This window comes from Salmo salar, chromosome 10, assembly GCF_965601325.2.
Source record: "Salmo salar chromosome 10, fSalSal1, whole genome shotgun sequence".
In the NCBI taxonomy this organism is placed as follows: domain Eukaryota; kingdom Metazoa; phylum Chordata; class Actinopteri; order Salmoniformes; family Salmonidae; genus Salmo; species Salmo salar.
Window position 1 is genome coordinate 18,317,102 of NC_138300.1, and position 22,899 is coordinate 18,340,000.

Genomic DNA, 22,899 nt, shown 5'->3' on the forward strand with positions numbered 1-22,899 from the left:
CCCTCCGATGTCAACAACTACAGACCAGTATCCCTTCTTTCCTTTCTCTCCAAAACTCTTGAACGTGCCGTCCTTGGCCAGCTCTCTTGCTATCTCTCTCAGAATGACCTTCTTGATCCTAATCAGTCAGGTTTCAAGACTGGGCATTCAACTGAGACTGCTCTTCTCTGTGTCACGGAGGCTCTCCGCACTGCTAAAGCTAACTCTCTCTCCTCTGCTCTCATCCTCCTAGACCTATCTGCTGCCTTTGATACTGTGAACCATCAGATCCTCCTCTCCACCCTCTCCGACCTGGGCATCTCCGGCGCGGCCCACGCTTGGATTGCGTCCTACCTGACAGGTCGCTCCTACCAGGTGGCGTGGCGAGAATCTGTCTCCGCACCACGTGCTCTCACCACTGGTGTCCCCCAGGGCTCTGTTCTAGGCCCTCTCCTATTCTCGCTATACACCAAGTCACTTGGCTCTGTCATATCCTCACATGGTCTCTCATATCATTGCTATGCAGATGACACACAATTAATCTTCTCCTTTCCCCCTTCTGACAACCAGGTGGCGAATCGCATCTCTGCATGTCTGGCAGACATATCAGTGTGGATGACGGATCACCACCTCAAGCTGAACCTCGACAAGACGGAGCTGCTTTTCCTCCCGGGGAAGGACTGCCCGTTCCATGTTCCATCTCGCCATCACGGTTGACAACTCCCTTGTGTCCTCCTCCCAGAGTACTAAGAGCCTCGGCGTGACCCTGGACAACACCCTGTCGTTCTCCACTAACATCAAGGCGGTGACCCGATCCTGTAGGTTCATGCTCTACAACATTCGCAGAGTACGACCCTGCCTCACACAGGAAGCGGCGCAGGTCCTAATCCAGGCACTTGTCATCTCCCGTCTGGATTACTGCAACTCGTTGTTGGCTGGGCTCCCTGCTTGTGCCATTAAACCCCTACAACTCATCCAGAACGCCGCAGCCCGTCTGGTGTTCAACCTTCCCAAGTTCTCTCACGTCACCCCGCTCCTCCGCTCTCTCCACTGGCTTCCAGTCGAAGCTCGCATCCGCTACAAGACCATGGTGCTTGCCTATGGAGCTGTGAGGGGAACGGCACCTCCGTACCTTCAGGCTCTGATCAGGCCCTACACCCAAACAAGGGCACTGCGTTCATCCACCTCTGGCCTGCTGGCCCCCCTACCTCTGAGGAAGCACAGTTCCCGCTCAGCCCAGTCAAAACTGTTCACTGCTCTGGCACCCCAATGGTGGAACAAGCTCCCTCACGACGCCAGGACAGCGGAGTCAATCACCACCTTCCGGAGACACCTGAAACCCCACCTCTTTAAGGAATACCTGGGATAGGATAAAGTAATCCTTCTAACCCCCCCTTAAAAGATTTAGATGCACTATTGTGAAGTGGTTGTTCCACTGGATATTATAAGGTGAATGCACCAATTTGTAAGTCGCTCTGGATAAGAGCGTCTGCTAAATGACTTAAATGTAAATGTAAACTTGCTCAATTTCCACATGATTTATTACAAGCTTTAGTTGAGGTTTAGGGTTTAGTTAATGATTTGTCCCAAATATAATGCTTTTAGAAATATTTAGGACTAACATTCCTTGCCACCCACTCAAACTAACTGCAGCTCTTTGTTAAGTGTTGCAGTCATTTCAGTCGCTGTAGTAGCTGACGTGTAGTGTTGAGTCCTCCGCATACATACACACCCTGGCCTTACTCAAAGCCAGTAGCATGTCGTTAAGTAAAAGATTGAAAAGAGCAAGGGGCCTAAACAACTACCCTTGGGAATTCCTGATTCAACCTGGATTATGTTGGAGAGGCTTCCATTAAAGAACACCCTCTGTGTTCTGTTAGGCAGGTAACTCTTTATCCACATAGTAGGAGGTGTAAAGCCAAAACAAGTTTTTCCAGCAGCAGACTACGATCGATAATGTCAAAAGCCACACTGAAGTCAAGTCTAATGAAACAGCCCCCACAATCTTTTTATCATCAACTTTATCACAGCCAATCAGTCATTTGTGTTTGTGGTGTGCTTGTTGAATGTCCTTCCCTATAAGCGTGCTGAAAGTCTTGTCAATTTGTTTACTGTAAAATAGCATCGTATCTGGTCAAACACAATTTTTTCTAAAAGTTTACTAAGGATTGGTAACAGGCTGATTTGAGCCAGTAAAGGGGGCTTTACTATTCTCGGGTAGAGGATTGACTTTTGCTTCCCTCCAGGCCTGGGGGCACACACACCTTCTAGTAGGCTTAAATTGAAAATATAGCAAATATCGTCCGCTATTATACTCAGTAATTTTCCATCCAAGTTGTCAGACCCCAATGGCTTGTCATTGTTGATAGACAAAAAAAAAAAGCCACCTCTTCCACACCAACTTTACAGAATTCAAAATTACAATGCTTGTCTTTCATAATTTGGGTTAGATATACTTGATGTGTAGTGTCAGCGTTTGTTGCTGGCATGCCTAAGTTTGCAAATCTTGCCAATGAAAAAAAACATTAAAGTAGTTGGCAATATCAGTGGGTTTTGTGATAAATGAGCCATCTGATTCAATGAACGATGGAGCCGAGTTTGCCTTTTTTCACAAAACGTCATTTAAGGTGCTCCAAAGCTTTTTACTATCATTCTTAATCTTTGTTTCATAGTGTAGTTTCTTCTTTTTATTCAGTTTAGTCCCATGATTTCTCAATTTGCAATACGTTAGCCAATCGGTTGTACAGCCAGACTTATTTGCCATTCCTTTTGCCTCATCCCTCTCAACCATACAATTGTTCAAGTAACTGGAATAAGCAATTTCATAAATGCGTCAAGTGCAGCATCTGTTCACTCCTTATTACACACCATGGACCAACAAATATTATTTACATTAACATAGGAATCACTACAAAACTTATTGTATGACCTCTTATATTAGGCACCGCCTTTGGAACTTTTGTTTTCCTTGATATGGCTACTATAATGTGATAACAATAGATGTACTATTGTAAAGTGGTTGTTCCACTGGATATCATAAGGTGAATGCACCAATTTGTAAGTCGCTCTGGATAAGAGCGTCTGCGAAATGACGTAAATGTAAATAACTACATGCGATGGATATGGATACTGCTTTCAAGCTAATTTCTGCAGCATTAGTAAAGATGTGATCAATACATGTTGATGATTTCATTCCTGTGCTGTTTGTAACTACCCTGGTAGGTTGACTGATTACCTGAACAAGGTTGGAGGCACTGGTTACATTTTGAAGCTTTCTTTAGAGGGCAGCTTGATGAAAGCCAGTCAATATTTAAAAATCAACCAGAAGAAAATATACCTCTGTTGATATCACATACATTATCAAACATTTCACACGTTATCCAGATACTGATTGTTAGCACTTGGTGGTCTATAGCAGCTTCCCTCAAGAATGGGCTTTAGGTGAGGCAGATGAACCTGTAGGCATATTACTACTACAGTTAATAACATGAGATCGTCTAAGACTTACAGGAATGTGGTTCTGAATATAAACAGCAACACGTCCAATTGCATTTCTGTCTTTTATGTAAATGTTATAACATTTTATTGATACCGCTGTATAAAAAGGTATTATTTAAGTGAGTTTCAGAGACAGTCAGAATATGACTCATCTGTTATTAGCAAATTATTGATTTCATGAACCTTGTTTCTTAAGCTACATATGTTAACTTGGGCAATTTTGAGCACTTGTCTAGGATGCTTACTTGTTTTCACTGCTCTACTGGGAAGCTTAGCAGAAGTAGATATACTCATGGTATTTATCTTAGTGCAGGATGAGCTGCACACAGTGTCTTCCTACTAGGGCACACCGCCCTCAGTGCTAACAGTTACTTACATTGTTACTTACATTGTGTCTACCAATGCCCGTGGTATAATGTACATTTGCTGAAGCATTATGACAACTCAGCGTCACAATGGTAGGGATTAACTGAGCTGGGTTTGGGTCATTGATAAGTCACTGTCCCAACGCAGCCTTATAATGCTGTGAAAGGATCCAGGAACCCAAATGATTTGGGTGGATCCCATCCTCCTTATAAAACGTGTTTTGTTTCCAAAAGGTATCAAAATTGTCAACAAAAGTTACACCCATTGAGTAAGTTACATGCATTGAGTATGTAGCCCTACTGTATGACATTGGGTTTGCCATATGACTCTAGGTTTGCCTCTGCAGGTCCCTACAAGATCCGACAGCCGGTTGACCGGAGAACACCTGAAACAAAGCATGAGTGGTGCAGCTGTGACAACCGGTATGGAACACTCCCACAGACAGTGACAAGCTCCTTTCCCAACAGCTGGCCATCCCTGGAGGACAGCTGAGAGGGAGAGAGAAGAACCATGGGGGGTATTGAGTAACACCCATCTGATGACTCAGGACTCAGTGGGAGTGTGTGTGTGTTCTGCAATGACCTTTTTGAGTGGAACCTGACCTCTCTGTACAAAAGAGGAAAGGGTTTGAAGGGGAATGTCAGGGTCAAAAGGCAGTTGGAATCAACCAGTACAGCCAAAGCTGAAAGAGAATCAAAGATGCAGCAAGAGACGCTACAGAACTTCAACATGCATCTGGCTAAAAAACAAGCATCTATTCAATCAACAATGTGTAGCGTCTACAGCAACAGTCTGTTTCAAAACAATTAGCTAACCTCCTAAGGGCCAGATTACTCTTAATGTTATGGACAAAGTGACAAAGACGAAAACGTAATGGAACCCAATCATAACTTCCAACATCAGCCCCAAACATGAAATCAAACCAAATAAACCATGGAATGTTATTTACTGTGTCATCGCTGCAATTTTCCAACAGGCTCGGGAGAGGCGAAGGTGGAGTCATGAGTCCTCCGAAACATGGCCTGCCCAACCGCGCTCCTTAACACCCGCAAGCTTAACCTCTTCGCTATAGGGGGCAGTATTTTCACGGCCGGATAAAAAAACGTACCCGATTTAAACTGGTTACTACTCTTGCCCAGAAACGAGAATATGCATATTATTAGTAGATTTGGATAGAAAACACTCTGAAGTTTCTAAAACTGTTTGAATGGTGTCTGTGACTATAACAGAACTCATATGGCAGGCAAAAACCTGAGAAAATTCCAAGCAGGAAGTGGCCTGTCTGAGAATTTGTAGTTCTTTTGATTCTCTATCGAAACTACAGTATCTGTGGGGTTACGTTGCACTCTCTAAGGCTTCCATTGGCTGTCTAAAGCCTTCAGAAAGCGGATTGAGCCGTCTCCTGTCTCTGGGCAGAGTATAGTAGCTCAGTTTCTCAGTGGTCTGCCTGGGGACAAAGAGATTGGATATGCGCATTCCCGCGTGCATGCTGTTTTTTTCTTTTCCTCTTTGAATGAATACACTATTGTCCGGTTGGAATATTAGTGCTATTTTCCGAGAAAAATACCATAAAAATTGATTTTAAACAGCGTTTGACATGCTTCTAAGTACGGTAATGGAACATTGACTTTTTTTGTCTCGAAATGCGCTCGTGCGTTACCCTTTGGATAGTGACCTGAACGCACGAACAACACGGAGGTATTTGGACATAACTATGGATTATTTGGAACAAAAACAACATTTCTTGTGGAAGTAGCAGTCCTGGGAGTGCATTCTGACAAAGATCAGCAAAGGTAATACAATATTTCTAATACTAATTCTGAGTTTAGTTTGCCCCGAATTTGGCGGGTGTCAAAATAGCTAGCCATGATGGCTGAGCTATGTAGTCAGAATATTGAAAAATGTGCTTTCGCCGAAAAGCTATTTTAAAATCTGACATAGCGATTGCATAAAGGAGTTCTGTATCTATAATTCTTAAAATAATTATGTATTTTGTCAACGTTTATGATGAGTAATTTTGTAAATTCACCGGAAGTTTTTGGTGGGAATGAATGTTCTGAACATCACACGCCAATGTAAAATGCTGTTTTTGGATATAAATATGAACTTGATTGATCAAAACATACATGTATTGTATAACATAATGTCCTAGGAGTGTCATCTGATGAAGATCAAAGGTTAGTGCTTCATTTAGCTGTGTTTTGGGTTTTTGTGACATATGCTCGCTTGGAAAATGGCTGTGTGATTATTTTGGTCTATGTACTCTCCTAACATTATCTAATGTTTTGCTTTCGCTGTAAAGCCTTTTTGAAATCGGACAATGTGGTTAGATTAACGAGAGTCTTCTTTAAAATGGTGTAAAATAGTGGTATGTTTGAAAAATTGAAATTATTGCATTTGAGGTTTTTGTATTTCGTGGCATGCTGTTCCATTGGATATTGGCTGGGCGTTCAGCTAGCGGAACGCCTAGATGCAACAGGTTTTAACCAGGAAACCATCCGCACCAATGTGTCGGAGGAAACACCATTCTAATGGCGACCGGGGTCAGCCCGCAGGCACCCGGCCTGCTAAAAGGAGTCGCTAGAGCACGATGAGCCCCACCGGCCAAACTCTCCTCTAACCCGGACGATGCTGGGCCAATTGTGTGCCGTCCTATGGGGCTCCTGGCCATGGCCGGTTGTGGCACAGCCCGGGAAATGAACCCGGGTCTTTAGTAACGCCTTAGACTGCTGCGCCACACAGGAGGCCCTAACCCATGGAATGTTTTCTCACATCCTGACAACATGATAGGGACGGTCCCCAGAGTCACACTACGGAAGGCTTGGAATTTCAACCAGATTCCATGATGCCCACCAGAGCATGATGGCAGCAGGTTGAATGCCCCCACATTGAAAGGCCATTGTGCCAGGGGCACTAGGCAGCAATGAAAATAACAAATAGCTTTATTAAAACATTTAAAAAAATTATAGCAGGCCTGGCTGACCCCGAGGGAGGTACAAAGAGAGGATGGACATGTGCCAGTTGTGTGGCACTGGAAGGCCAGATTTAGCTGGGCTCACTGCTGAGGTCTGGGGCTATGGTAGGAAACGGGCTAGCCCATGCATGTCTGCGATTAGCTGCAGCAGGGGGGATAACACACGCGTTTAAACACACACCCCCAACAAAAACAACAGGCTGGCTTTCGCCATCGCTGGGCTGGTGTCAGATATCATGCTGGAGAGAATCGCAATAAATTAATGTACACCATATCTGTAGCGGGGGGGGGGGGCTGTGCGCACAGACACAGCACTCTCAAGGACAAAAAGCTAATGCTCAGTCGCTTTTACAGGATTAGACTTGTTGCTGAAAACAGAGAAGCTTTTTGGCCATCAATGTTGCCAGTGGTTATTATAATCATCAAAGCCTCTCTTACCTTTTATTAGGTGCGTCCTCTTTACACACACCAAATATTTGACTGCAGCAATATATTTTCCCCCTCATGTAGGTCGAGCCCCATTGAAGTGCACTACAAACAGCAGGTGCCTTCTGCTTACACATATGGAGTGTGGGTAGCTCGCCATGGTACAGACTACAGAAACCATTCCTACCCCAACAAGGCCTCTGAGCAGACACTTTGCCTGTGCTTTCAGGGGACTGGCTTTTCTCAAGGCCCAAAGGTGGAGAAAAAAAGGATGCATGAGGGAGGCAGGCCGGCCAGCAGCGATATAAAGGGGCTTTTGGCAGGACATTGTTGTAACAACAATGGAGCGACAAGGGAAAAGAGATTGAGAGAGAGACGCAGAGAAAGAGCAATGTGAAAGGGGAGAGAGGGAGAAAAGAAGGGGACTCAGCAGCAGGGCTAACCCTGGCTGGCTGTCAGGGCTGGCGCTGGGTTGGGCCGCCCTGCTGCCGCGCTCCCCTGCACTGTGCCACTGGCCCCGGCCCTGATCTTATCTGCCCACAGCACTCAGCCCTTTCTTTCCCTGGCACACAGCAGGATATTTAGCTTGGGACCAAGCCCTTCCTACTATTTTACAGCAGGTCAGGAGTCCAGGGCGGGCGACAGGCCGCTGTGCAGGCCACCCTATGGTGTGTGGAAATGACATGAGCAGTGTATTAAAGACAAACAGACAGTTCATAACAGTCCCAGACAGTGTATACAAAAAACCAGTGTGGGACTTTTGAGGCCATTCATTGTTTAAACATTGCTGGATGGTTGGCAATGGAGTCAATGCAGAAACTGAGGTAACTTAAGGTATCATCATCCATTAATTTTGTCACCATAAAAAAATGTAAATATTACCAGCCATATAACATGGGGATTATTTATCTGGATACAGAACATCTATATTTCAGCACTAATAAAACAGAGGCGTGACTATGGTCTAACCAACCCAACACATTTATGGGGCGGCAGGTAGGTGGTTAGAGCGTTGGGCCAGTAACTGAAAGGTATGATCGAATCCCCGAGCTGACAAGGTAAAAATCTGTCATTCTGCCCCTGAACAAGGCAGTTAACCCACTGTTCCTAGGCCGTCATTGTAAATAAGACTTTGTTCTTAACTGACTTGCCTAGTTAAATAAAGGGAAAATAAAATCTCTGCTTGTGACTAAAACATCAATACCTCACCTTTTAAGTCCAGCTAAACAGGAATAGAGCAGTTCATGTTTCTTTGGCATGTTTGGTAAACATAGTGCCTTCAGAATCTATTCATACACTGACTTATTCCACATTTTGTTGTGCTCCGCACATAAAATGGTAAAACGGTTAATCCACACATAAAACGGTCAACCGAATCGTTTCTAGTCATCGCTCTTCCTTCCAGGCCTTTTCTTCTCGACTTTATATTGCAATTGGCAACTTTCATAAAATAGGTGCATTACTGCCACTGACCTCGTTCGTCTTTCAGTCACCCACGTGGGTATAACCAATGAGCAGATGGCACGTGGGTACCTGCTTCTACAAACCAATGAGGAGATGGGAGAGGCAGGACTTGCAGCGCGATCTGCGTCAGAAATAGAACTGATTTCTATTTTAGCTCATGTCAACGCAGACGCTAGTTGGCGCGCGCGAGCAGTGTGGGTGCAATAATTGAATAATCTAGATTTCTAAATGTATTGTGCAACGCTTGCGCACATGAAGCGAGCGGTGTAGTCAGCCTGTTACTCTCCTGAAGTTGCCGGTAATAGGCCAAACAAGGAGTCGGCACAATTTATCTTACCATTTCTACCGATCTGCGTGCCAGTTAGTTTTCATATGCACATTTTTGTGAAACTGTTTAATTTAATTCATAATAACTTCTTCATATCTCAAAATCATTGTCATGTGGTTAATCAAAACTATCAAAATCTAAATGAAAATGATAAACCTAAAAACGATGTAAAAGGCCAACAAATAAAAACGTTGCAGCCTGCAGGGTGAAAATAACCTGATCAAAATAAATATCCTAGAAATCACATTGGCTACTCATGGCCTGTCTACAACGAACTTGAAACATTGCATCAACTATTAACTTGGGTCCGGCCTGAAGCTTGCGCTAGCAAACTTTATATCCCGAGCCAGTGAGCTCGGGACAGACACAGCTGTAGACTATTTGCGTAAAGGATAAGAAGCAGTGCTCAACTTGGGCAGGAGCTCACCTGAGCTAAGTACCAGCACCTCATTTTCTACTGCTTGAGCTTCTGTTCCTGTTATGTAGAATATTAGCTCAAAAGTATTGTGGAGCTCCTGCACCTAAATATAAAACAGTACCAGCACTCAAAATGAGTACCGGAACCTATTTCAGTCCAAGTCAAGCACTGATAAGAAGTAATCAGGTAGGCCTATTTTATGATGTTTCCACTGGATCAGAGCATGACGTTTCCCTTTCATGCGGAGTGATTATCGAAACGGAAAGAGCTGGAAAGATTTTTCAAATACAGAACTATTGTAATTCTCAATGGATGTAAAAAACAGACGTTTGTTTGCTGATTGAGGTGAAGAAAACATTACTTTGAGAAGCACCACAGGTCATTAGTGATGGTGCGTTAAGACAATCAGAAATACTATCAGATCCCCAAATGGGAACCTTTGTATGCGTGCAAGCCAGGTAGCCTATAGGCCTACTTCTATGCGTGCGCGTCCTTAATCAACATTGACAGGAGCGCGCCAAACAAAAGACAATGACTAAATTGACAGAACTCATAAATGGAATTAAATAAACCAAAACTTGTTTCTCACAAGTGTAGCATAGGTTGTGCACTCTGCAAACAATGTGTCCACTCTGACAATGACAACTGGAAGAATGGAATAATAATATTGAATGCATTAAAATAAATGACCATAACCAAAGTAACAAACATTGTAGATGAGAAATGAATGGTAAATGTACTACTTGTGATATACAGTGCCTTCGGAAAGTATTCAGACCCCTTGACTTTTTCCACATTTTGTTACGTTACAGCCTTACTCTAAAATGGATTTTAAAAATATTACTTCTCAGCAATCTACACACAATACCCCAAATAAATAAGGTATTTCAATGTATTTTTTATACATTTGCAAAAACAATTACATTATGGGGCATTGTGTGCATTTAATACATTTTAGAATAAGGCTGTAACGTAACAAAATGTGGAAAAAGTCAAGGGGCCTGAATAATTTCCGAAGGCACTGTATATATATATATATATATATATCTTTTTACTGTTCGACTAACATGATCTCGGACGACCAACAGCCTAAAGACCAAACAATCAACCATTGATATAGATTAAGCATAACAAAGGTAACCCTGTGGTACGCCGCAGGATATCTTGGCTCTGGTAAATGCACAGCCGTTTACATAAACACATTCTCTACCATAAACTTAACTATATAGCCAATTATATGTATAAACCCGAAAGCCGTAATAATACCATTTAGAAAGTAATATTTCATGATCAACCATGTCAAAAGCTTTGGATAAATCTAAAAAGATTTCAAGGGCGTGAGTATTCATTGTTCAGGGCTCTAAAGATTTTATCCACACGTTGCAAAAGAGCCACAACTGTGGAGTAGTTTTAATGAAAACCATATTGGTGCTCATATAGGATACAGTGTTCATTTAAATGTTTCAACATTCTCTTATACACCAATTTTTCTAGGATTTTAGAAAAACATGGTAGTACAGATATTGGCCGATCATTTCTAAAAGAACTGGGATCCCCAGATTTATAGAGGTAGGATAACTTTGGCAATTCTCTCATCTTCAGGAACAATACCAGCTTGCATTGATTTGGTGAAGATATATGTTAGAGGCTCAGTAATCATGGAAGACACAGATTTCAACAAAGAGGCACCAATCTCATCATGAGATGACATCTTTAAAGTTACCAATTACCTCCATTACACCAGGAGGATCAAACTGAAGCAAAGAAGGGACATGTCCCTTAATGTAATCCAAGGGCTTTCCATCAGTTCTCCATTTTCTTTGACAGAGGAACCCACATTCACAAACAAAAGTATTAAATTCACATGAAATAACAGTAGGAACACTGTCTTATTTCCAACAATAAATTGAGATGGAATAGAAAAAGTAATCGACAACTATTCCAACAGTTGATTGATGATTTTCCAAGTTGACTTTATATTTTTTAAGGATTCTTGGAATTTGTTAGTAAAATATTTTTGGGGGGGAAATTCGAAGTAGGCGAGTAAAATGTGTTATACTTTTTGTAATCTGCAGAATTCAGGGTAGAGGGATTTGTGAACAACTTTTTATACAACTTCAATTTAATTTTTTTAACTGAGGATTTTTTTAGACTGGTTGTAAACCAAGATTTTCAGAACCCATCTACTGCTCTCTTACTTGGTTTAACTAAAAGTCTGGTAAGCAGACCTAACTGATAAACATTTTCCCATGAAATTAACTACATTACCAAAAGTATGTGGATACCTACTCATCGAACAATTCATTCCAAAATCATGGGCATTAATATGGAGTAGGTCCCCCCTTTGCTGCTATAACAGCCTCCACTCTTCTGGGAAGGCTTTCCACTAGATGTTGGAACATTGCTGCAGGGACTTGCTTCCATTCAGCCACAAGCGTATTAGTGTGGACATTGTCATGCTGAAACAGGAAAGGGCCTAACCCCAAATTGTTGCCACAAAGTTGGAAGCACAGAATAGTCTAGAATGTTATTGTATGCTGTAGCGTTAATATTTCCCTTAACTGGAACTAAGGGGCCTAGCCCGAACCATGAAAAACAGCCTCAGACCATTATTTCTCCTCCAAACTTTATAGTTGGCACTATGCATTGGGGCAGGTAGCTTCTCATGGTATCCGCCTTTCCCAGATTCATCTGTCAGACTGCCAGATGGTTAAGCATGATTCATCACCCCAGAGAACGCGTTTCCACTGCTCCAGAGTGCAATAGCGGCAAGCTTTACAGTCGACGCATGGCATTGCGCATGGTGATCTTCAGCTTGTGTGCGGCTGCTCGGCCATGGAAACCCATTTCATGAAGCTCCAGACTAACAGTTCTTGTGCTGAAGTTGCTTTCAGAGGCAGTTTGGAACTCTGCAGTGAGTGTTGCAACCGATGACAGATGATTTTCACGCACTTCAGCGGTCCCGTTCTGTGAGCTTGTGTGGCCTACCACTTCGCAGCTAAGCCATTGTTGCTCCTAGATGTTTCCACTACACAAGAACAGCACTTGCAGTTGACCGGGGCAGCTCTAGCAAGGCAGAAATTGACAAACTGACTTGTTGGAAAGGTGGCATCCTATGACGTTGCCATGTTGAAAGTCACTTTGCTCTTCAATAGGCCATTACACTGCCAACATTTGTCTATGGAGAGTGCATGGCTGTGTGCTCAATTTTATACACCTGTCAGCAAAGGGTGTGGCTGAAATAGCTGAATCCACTAATTTGAAGCAGTGTCCAGATACCTTGTACAGTTGAAGGCGTAAGTTTACATACACCATAGCCAAATATATTTAAAACTCAGTTTTTCACAATTCCTGACATTTAATCCTAGTAAAAATCCCCTGTCTTAGGTCAGTTAGTATCGCCACTTTATTTTAAGAATGTGAAATGTCAGAATAATAGTTGAGAGAATGATTTATTTCAGCTTATATTTCTTTCATCACATTCCCAGTGGGTCAGAAGTTTACATACACTCAATGTGGCAGATGTTGAAAAGCCATAACACATAACAGGTTATGGTCAATAATATCAAAAGGCTGCACTGAAATCTAACAGTACAGCTCCCACAATCTTCGCATTATCAATTTCTTTCAACCAATTATCAATTGTCATTTGTGTCTCTATAAGCAGGCTGAAAGTCTGTTCATTTGTTTACAGAAAAGTAGCATTGTATTTGGTCTTCCGTTAGAAACGGTAAATGCCGCTTTACCACTCGAGTAGCGGAATGACTTTGGAATCCCTCTAGGCCTGAGGACAAAGACTGTCCTCTAGGCTCAGATGAAATATATGACATAAAGGAGTGGCTAGAGAGTCAGTTACCATCCTCAGTTGTCAATGCCATGAGGTTTATCATTATTGGTCAATAACAATTTTTCCAACTCTCCCACACTAACTTTACAAAATTCAAACTTGCAATGCTTTTCTTTCATTATGATTTTTTTTTTTTTCATACATGAGTACGATGGCCAACTGTTTGTTATTGGTATTTACTGCCCAAGTTTGCCAATTAAGAAATGTAAATAATTGGCAACATCATGGTTGTGATGAATAAGCCATCTGATTCAACAAAGATGGAGTTGAATTCATTTTTCTGCCCATAATTTTATTTAAAGTACTCCAAGAAAATATGCATTCTTTATATCATTGATCTTGGATTCATAATACAGTTTATTCTTTCTGTTGAGTTTAGTCACATCATTTCTCAATTTGCAATAAGTCAGCCATGTAAACAAGTGTACAAACTGAACTGTGACCTCCCCTTGTCTCCCAGTGTGTTGGAAAGCAGACAACCAGGCTTTCCTCTAGGATTTAGCCTGTGCTTAGCTCTATTCTGTTTTTTTAAAATTCTAAACTCCCTAGTCCTTGCCGATGACATACTGCAGCCCCACCATGCTTGAAAATATGAAGAGTGGTACTCAGTGATGTGTTGCGTTGGATTTTCCCCAAACATAACGCTTTGTATTCAGGACACAAAGTTCATTTCTTTACCACATTTTTTGCAGTTTTACTTTAGTGCCTTATTGCTAACAGGATGCACATTATGGAATATTTTTATTCTGTACAGGTGTCCTTTTCACTAACATTTAGGTTAATATTGTGGAGTAACTACAATGTTGTTGATCCATCCTCAGTTTGCTCCAATCACAGCCATTAAACTGTTTTACAGTCCCCATTGGCCTCATGGTGAAATCCCTGAGCGGTTCCCTTCCACTCCAGAAACTGAGTTAGGAAGGACTGGGTGTATTGATACACCCATCAGAAAGTGTAATTAATAACTTCACCATGCTCAAAGGGATATTCAATAACCATGTATCCATCCTCAGTTTTTATGCAAGTAAAGTGATATTGTATTCAAAATAAATAATAATCACGACAGTGGTGATGGAAACAGGAAGTGTCGGTGTTCGTTTGACATGGTGGGATGTAAAATTTATTATGTTGAAATGCCTTTATGCGCAAATAATTGATATAATAACCATATCAAAGTAAATTTGGAGTCACAATTATATGGTGTGTGGTCCTCCCACTACAACTCGGTAAACCATGCAGTTTATTAGGCTACAGATGAAATAAGTGATGAACTTCAGAGGGTGGTGAAAGTGCACGGTGATGAACTTGATGCTCCTTTCCAATAAATATCGAGGGTCTTAATCTGGTGACATGATCGATGCTTGACTGCCACTTGACCCCAAAAAATATTCTCTCACTTATCCATAATAATCTCATTGTGTAGATTAGACAAACCGCACAGCCCACCGCACTGTTCCTGCGAGCTGTTGGCTTGAGTGCAGGTGCCAAAACCAGAATCGGCACATTTGCTATTTAAACACAATTGTTTTTTTAGACAAAACTATCAATAGAGTTGAAAAGGCAAATGGACACACATTGAACTTTAGTTTCGTATTTAGTACACAAAAACTTAAGTGAAAAGTACATTTTCTGTGCACTACGTCATCACGCACTGATTTTGTGGTGGAAAGTCCATTTGGTGGAAACTGTGCATATTTTCATTATGCGGCTTCTAGAATATTTGCATGAAAATCTGGCTATTGTCAGCTATTTATCTATTTTTGTTTTTTACACACTCATCTTTCCAATAGGTGCCTTTCTTTGTGAGGGGTTGGAAAACCTCACTGGTCTTTGTGTTTGAAATTCACGACTCGACTGAGGGACCTTACAGATTATTGTATGTGCAGGGTCAGAGAGGAGGTAGTCATAATTTTTTTATGTTAATCACCATTAATGCTCAGAGTGAGTCCATGCAATTTGTGACTCGTTAAGCAAATGTTTACTCCTTAACTTATTTACGCTTGCCATAATAAAGGGGTTGAATACTTATTGACTCAAGACATTTCAGCATTTCATTTTTTTTTTTATTCGTACACATTTCTAAAAACAAAATCCACTTTGACATTAGGGGACATTGTGTGTTGGCCAGTGCCAAAATCTCAATGAATCCATTTTACCTCAGGCTTGTAAAATAACTTTTGTGTGGAAAAAGTTAAGGGTTATGAATACTTTCTGAAGGCACTGTATAACTTCAGAGTGGGTAGGTGAGAGTGTGGGGGGAGTTGTACAAACAGTGACATAACTGAAGTCTTAATGGCCAGACAGACTGGCACACATACTCTAGAGAGCCATGACAGATATCAGAAGAGATCCAGGTTTTACCTTGAGAACCCGGGCAGCGACGCCCCCAGACGTTCCTCCTCCCCTCTGTAGCTCGCCCTCTCACGACACGAACCTGGACCCCTGGGAGACAGACAGGAGAACCATCATTAGACACTTCGATCAAAGGCCCTGAACCCTTTCTCTAAAATCTTACCACGTGTATATACACACCCAGGGGGGACTATAGGGAAACTGGCTGATAGCATGAGTAGTTGGGAACATTGAAAAGTTTGACCTGTTGAAGAAAATCAAGAAGTGTGTCAAACAAGAGACTTTAGACTGAAAACAGAAGGAACAAATGTTGAGCATTTCGACAGTCACTTTGTAAGTTTAGGTGTGAGACATCCCTGGATTCAGATTCTTGTCAATTGTCAAAATAAAAATAACACTTGTCAGTGCACTCTTGAAAACGTGCAATCGGTTTCTGAATGCTCAAAGCGTCGCAGCAGGAACCATCATGGTTGACAGAATCTTTGTTTATTTGTGAGCTACGCTACTATTCAGAACCCCCTGGTAGGCCTCAATCAGATATGACCACAGATATTATTAGACTTCTCGACAGCCGGGTAAACCCTGCATTGTTGGTCTTCATTTGATTACCTAGCATCGTCTCTGGTTCGTGGTTATGCTATGTAGAGAACGAGAACAAGGCCATCATTTGACCACAGTTGGCACCGCCACATGCGGTTTGGAGAGAAGAATAAGAATTTGCCCGTGCCAAACCTTTCCTGTTAACATGTGAGACTGGTAGGCAGGCGGGGTTAAGGTTAAGCGACTTCCGCACATCACGACAAACCTGCACCACTGTCAATGTTGTATAACAGGCCAATAAATCACACAGTCCCACAGGCAGTTTGTAGCCGTACTTCAAGAAGCCCTTTCTACAAGGGGCTCAAAAAAAGCGTGGTGTTCTAACAATTGTCTGAGTGAAATCAGTTCACAAAGCTGTCTGGGGCAATGTTATAACACAAATATGTGTGACATTCCTCAGGCCTGTCCTGGAATACGGTTCACCAGTTTGGCCGGGTCTCACAAAGCACCTGATCAAACACATGGAAGGCCTTCAGAGAAGATGCTGCCGTATAATTGAAACACCCGATGACATTTCCCAGCCTGGAGGCAAGAAGAGACCACAAGATGAGAGTTCACTCGGCTACTGAAGGCTACCCACCCACTTCTCCAGGCACTACCCACAAAACCAAACCACTCTAACCTGTGAAATGGGAGACAACACAGCCAGTCACACAGAAATACATCAACTGACCTTTCTGCCTAGAGCATACAGACTGACCCTGTAGTGTACATATGGGTCATTTCTTAACTGTAATTTTGTCCATGAGCCCTAAATTGACAGTAATATAAAATGGAATTGGCCTAAACTCTGGGGTTGAAATCAGCTATCAAAAGACATGTTCCAGGGTCCACTGGAAAAAAACTAAGCATTAGTGAGTAGCAGGTTTGTTTCATCTTTAACACTTTTCTCTTAAATGTCACAGAGCAAGTTTGCTCTCAGGATGAAAACAGTTGTGACGGTGGACAGTTAGGCTTTTAGACACCACTCTGAGGTTGAGCACTCTCTTTGGAATCAAGGGGGCCTTCGTCGGCAGCAGCAATTCAGCCACCCACATAGTTGACTGCATACGTTTCACAACAACCTGAATGAAAGACTCGACTTCAGGATAAACAAGCATTCAAAAAACTGTAACTCAGCAATTTGGATGAGACAGACTCCGGTCCTTCTGTTCTAGTGCGTGTGAACCCCCTCTCTTGATAGAGCTTCTGCTGAGCCAAGTACCAGACAAGGCACTGTAAACCATGGCTGAGATTCATGTGTCCCTCGCGACTGTACATTTTGTGGTATTAGATTCATTCAAATGAGCATTCATTTGTTAAACAGATGCAAATAAAGTTTAATTGACGTGAATTGATTATACACAAGTGAAAAAAGACCCAAGTTAGCTAGAGGTGAAGTAAAAAGGAGGTTTGTACAACCAATACAAATGGCAGGAATGTGTTAATAAAACCAAGCTTTTTACAAATGGCAAATAAAGAGCTTCTTGCCATTTCCATTTATTTTATGAGCAGCGTTTGGTTCAATCCCAACCTGTCAAAACAACATGACTCAGCCAGTCAAACTCACCTTAAGCTGCGGTAGGAGTCCCTAACTCTAAGCGATAGTCTAAAGCAGTAGTCAGTCAAGTTTCACTCAATCTCAGAGCCCGCTATTACCAAAATCGCAGCGTCAAGATGAGGGACTCAAGTCATCCTGAGTGGAGACCGCACAAACGTTATACCTCATAACAGACAAGACCACGGAGCTGACGTTAGAGATGGCATTCATCCACCGACCAGAAGGGAGAGGGGGGAAACGAGATGAAATCAGATAGGGAGGTTAAGGAGAGCCCTAGATAAAATGTGTGTAGGCTAGCTCCGGAGGCCGAGAGAGAGAGAGGGACTGATGTAGGAGAGAAAAACAAAATGTAGAGATCAAACGGCCGTGGAGCCCTAAGTCAGGCCACATGCTCCTGGATTAGCCGTGGCATGGACCTACAGCCTGGGAAAAACGGCTGATAACACCCTTCGAGAGATTAAGCAATATTTTTTTTTACATAAGAGACGCTTTTTGGCACTGAATAGACCTACTAGGCTACTGCAGACGACCATTCTGATCGTTTGCACTAGCTCGAAACAAACCAAGGCCCTCTTTATGAATGTCGTAATACAAAGAAGAAGAGGGAGGTCATGACTTCCCTCTGATCCTGAACTAACTAGCAAAATCTCTAGCTAAATGCCTTTCAAAGAGAAAGATGCTGGGTAAGGACTTCAAAGTGGAAGGAGGTCCACACAAAGTCAATGTCCATATGCAACAGTTATAAAACCCACTGGCCTTAGTGAGTATACATTAGTGATGGGGGGGAAGGAAAAAAAACAATACAGTTATCAAATCCAAATTGTATTTGTCACATTCGCCGAATACAACAGGTGTAGACCTTACAGCAAAATGCTTACTTACAAGCCATTAACCAACAATGCTTTAAGTTAAGAAAAAACGTGTTAAGTAAAAAAATTGATAATTAAAATAAAAGTAACAAATAATTAAACAGCAGCAGTAAAATAACAAGCGAGGCCATATACAGGGGGTACCGGTACAGAATCGATGTGCGGGGGCACCGGTTAGTCGAGGTAATATGTACATGTAGGTAGAGTTACAGTGACCATGCATAGATAATAAACAGAGAGTAGCAGCAGCGTAAAAGAGGGGTCTGGGTAGCCCTTTGATTAGCTGTTCAGGAGTCTTATGGCTTGGGGGTAGAAGCTGTTAAGAAGCCTTTTGGACCTAGACTTGGCGCTACGATACCGCTTGCCGTGCAGTAGCAGAAAGAACAGTCTATAAATAGGGTGGCTGGAGACTTTGACAATTTTTAGGGACTTCCTGACACCGCCTGATATAGAGGTCCTGGATGGCGGGAACCTTGACCCCAGTGAGATATATATATATATATATATTTTTACAATAGTTGGCTGTACCTGCACCAAAACTCCAGTATTTTTCCTTCATAGCTTGTTCTCAATCTTTTCAAATAGGGAGACAAATTTGTTTTCAGCAATTTTATTTCCACAAATGATCAAAACTAGTTCTCATGGCTCGTCTCTCTGCAACAATATGTTTGGAACTTTGAATTGCAATAAAATCACAGTATCGAATCGCAATACATATAGAATTTTGAGAATCGCAATAGATATCGTATTGGTACCTAAGTGATAATATCGTATCGCAAGGTCCCTGGCAATTTCCAGCACTAGTATACCTGTGAGGAACAATAAATATGGTATTTATTAGGATCCCCTATAGCCACTGCAAAAGCATCAGCTACTCTTCTTGGGGTCCACATGAAATAATACATTGTACAGAACATTATTAGTCAAGGACAAACATACATTTAAAATATCACACAGCCTAAATATCAGTACATACACAATATCTAGGTCTAATACATAGTACAGTGCAATACAAGATTAATAAAATGGCTGGGTCTTTTCACAGTAAATATTATTTTCAGTTTTTTTTTTTAAACTGGTTTTCTGCTAGCTTGAGCTACCTGGGGTGGCAGAGTTCCATGTAGTCATGGCTTTATTTAATACGGTGCGTTTTCCAGCCTCTGTTCTGGACCTGGGGACTGTGAGGAGAACTCTGGTTGCCCGTCTTGCTGCACATGACAACATAGCTGGGCAGTAGTCCAGGTGTGACAACACTAGGGCCTGTAGGACCTGCCTTGTCGATAGTGCTGTTAAGAAGGTAGAGCAGCGCTTTATTATGGACCGACTTCTCCCCATTTTAGCAACCATTGAGTCTATATGTTTTGACCATGAAAGCTTACTATCTAGGGTTACACCCAGCAGTTTAGTCTCCTCAACTTGCTCAATAGCCACATTATTCAGTAATAGCTCTAAACAAGGTTTAGCATTATGTGAGTGACTTGTCCCAAAAGTATGTTTTTTGAGATTCGTATTATGGATCCCCGGCAGCAGCTACTGTTCCTGGGATCCAGCAAAATTAATGTAGTTATACATTTTTCAAAACATTGCAATACATTCATAACAGATTTCACAAAAAGTCTGGATCATTGTTCCTCTAACTTCCGCGACGCATACAAAGCCATCCGTCGCCCTCCTTTCGGCAAATCTGACCACGACTCAATTTTGTTGCTCCAGCCTATAGACAGAAACTAAAACAGGAAACGTCCCGTGCACAGGTCTGTTCAATGCTGGTCCGACCAATCTGATTCCACGCATCAAGATTGCTTCGATCACGTGGACTGGGATATGTTCCGGATAGCGTTGAAGAACAACATTGATGTATACGGTGGGCAAGTTTATTAGCAGGTGCATCGGTGATGTTGTACCAACAGCAAATATTAAAACCTTCCCCAACCAGAAATCGTGGATTGATGGCAGCATTTGCACAAAATTGAAAGCGTGAACCACTGCTATTAATCAGGGCAAGGCAACCAGAAACATGACCGAATACAGTGTAGCTATTCCCTCCGCAAGGCATTCAAACAAGCTAAGCGTCAGTATAGAGACAAAGTAGAGTCACAATTCAACGGCTCAGACACGAGAGGAATGTGGCAGGGTCTACAGTCAATCACAGACTCCAAAAAGAAAACCAGCCCCGTTGCGGAGCCCGATGTCTTGCTCCCAGACAAACTAAACTTCTTCGCTCGCTTTGAGGACAATACAGTGCCACCGACACGGCCCGCTACCAAAACCTGCGGACTCTCCTTCACCGCGGCCAATGTGAGTAAAACATTTAAACGCGTTAACCATCGCAAGGCTGCGACGACACAACAGTGGTAGGCTTGATTACCAACAACGAGACGGCCTACAGGGAGGAGGCGAGGTCGCTCGGAGTGTGGTGTCAGGAAAACAACCTCACACTCAACAAAACAAAGGAGATGATTGTGGATTTCATTGATTGTGGACTTCAGGAAACAGCAGAGGGAGCACCCCCCCTATCCACATAGACGGGACTGCATTGGAGAAGGTGGAAAGTTTTAAGTTCCTCACATCACAGACAAACTGAAAAGGTCCACCCACACAGACAGCATGGTGAAGAAGGCGCAACAGCGCCTCTTCAACCTCAGGAGGCTGAAGAAATTTGGCTTGTCACCAAAAACACAAACTTTTACAGATACACAATCGAGAGCATCCTGTCGGGCTGTATCACCGCCTGGTACGGCAACTGCTCCGCCCACAACCTCACTCCAGATTGTAGTGAGTAGAGGTCGACCGATTAATCGGAATGGCCGATTTCAAGTTTTCATAACAATCTGTAATCGGCATTTTTTTGACACCGATCATGGCCGATTACATTGCACTCCACGAGGAGACTGCGTGGCAGGCTGACTACCTGTTACACGAGTGCAGCAAGGAGCCAAGGTAAGGTGCTAGCTAGCATTAAACACATCTTATAAAACACAATCAATCTTAACATAATCACTAGTTAACTACACAGGGTTGATGATATTACGAGTTTATCTAGCTTGTCCTGCGTTGCATATAATCGATGCGGTGCCTGTTAAATTTATCATTGAGTTACAGCCTACGTCACCAAACGGGTGATTTAACAAGCGCATTCGAGAAAAAAGCACTGTCGTTGCACCAATGTGTACCTAACCATAAACATCAATGCCTTTCTTAAAATCAATACACAATAAAAAAAATGTAAACCTGGATATTTAGTTAATATTGCCTGCTGACATTAATTTCGTTTAACTAGGGAAATTGTGTCACTTCACTTGCGTTCTGTGCAACAGAGTCAGGGTATATGCAACAGTTTGGGCAGCCTGGCTCGTTGCAAAATAATTTGCCAGAATTCTACGTAATTATGACATCACATTGAAGGTTGTGCAATGTAACAGCAATATTTAGACTTAGGGATGCCACCCGTTAGACAACATAAGGAACGGTTCCATATTTCACTGAAAGAATAAACGTTTTGTTTTTGAAATGATAGGTCATTGATATGGTCAAATCCGGAAACTAAGGCTCGTATTTGTGTGTTATTATATTATAATTAAGTCTATGATTTGATAGAGCAGTCTGACTGAGCGGTGGTAGGCAGCAGCAGGCTCGCAAGCATTCATTCAAACAGCACTTTACAGCGTTTGCCAGCAGCTCTTCGCAATGCTTCAAGCATTGCGCTGTTTATGACTTCAAGCCTATCAACTCCCGAGATTAGGCTGGCAATACTAAAGTACCTATTAGAACATCCAATAAAAAGGTATATGAAATACAAATGTTATAGAGAGAGAAATAGTCCTATAATAACTACAACCTAAAACTTCTTACCTGGGAATATTGAAGACTCATGTTAAAAGGAACCACCAGCTTTCATATGTTCTCATGTTCTGAGCAAGGAACTTAAACATGAGCTTTTTACATGGCACATATTGCACTTTTACTTTCTTCTCCAACACTGTTTTCGCATTATTTAAACCAAATTGAACATATTTCATTATTTGAGACTAAATTGATTTTATTGATGTATTATATTAAGTTAAAATAAAAGTCTTCATTGTTCATTCAGTATTGTTGTAATTGTCATTATTACAAATATATATCTAAAAAAATTAATCGGTATCGTCTTTTTTTGGTCCTACAATAATCGGTATCGGCTATGAAAAATCATAATCGGTCGACCTATAGTAGTGAGGTTTGCACAACGCATCACCGGG

The 22,899-nt window shown here is 42.1% G+C and overlaps 1 protein-coding gene across 5 annotated transcripts in view; it reads right to left on the reverse strand.

The window, feature by feature from the left end:
* The window catches only part of LOC106613657 (polyamine-transporting ATPase 13A3), a 61,321-nt gene that overhangs the window by 30,818 nt on the left and 7,604 nt on the right, over window positions 1–22,899 (reverse strand). For all 5 annotated transcript variants that reach the window (XR_006756904.2, XM_082956772.1, XM_082956770.1 and 2 more), the window contains exon 2: window positions 15,662–15,742. The gene's annotated coding sequence lies outside the window, so the exon portion shown is untranslated. The remainder of the gene's footprint in view (window positions 1–15,661; window positions 15,743–22,899) is intronic.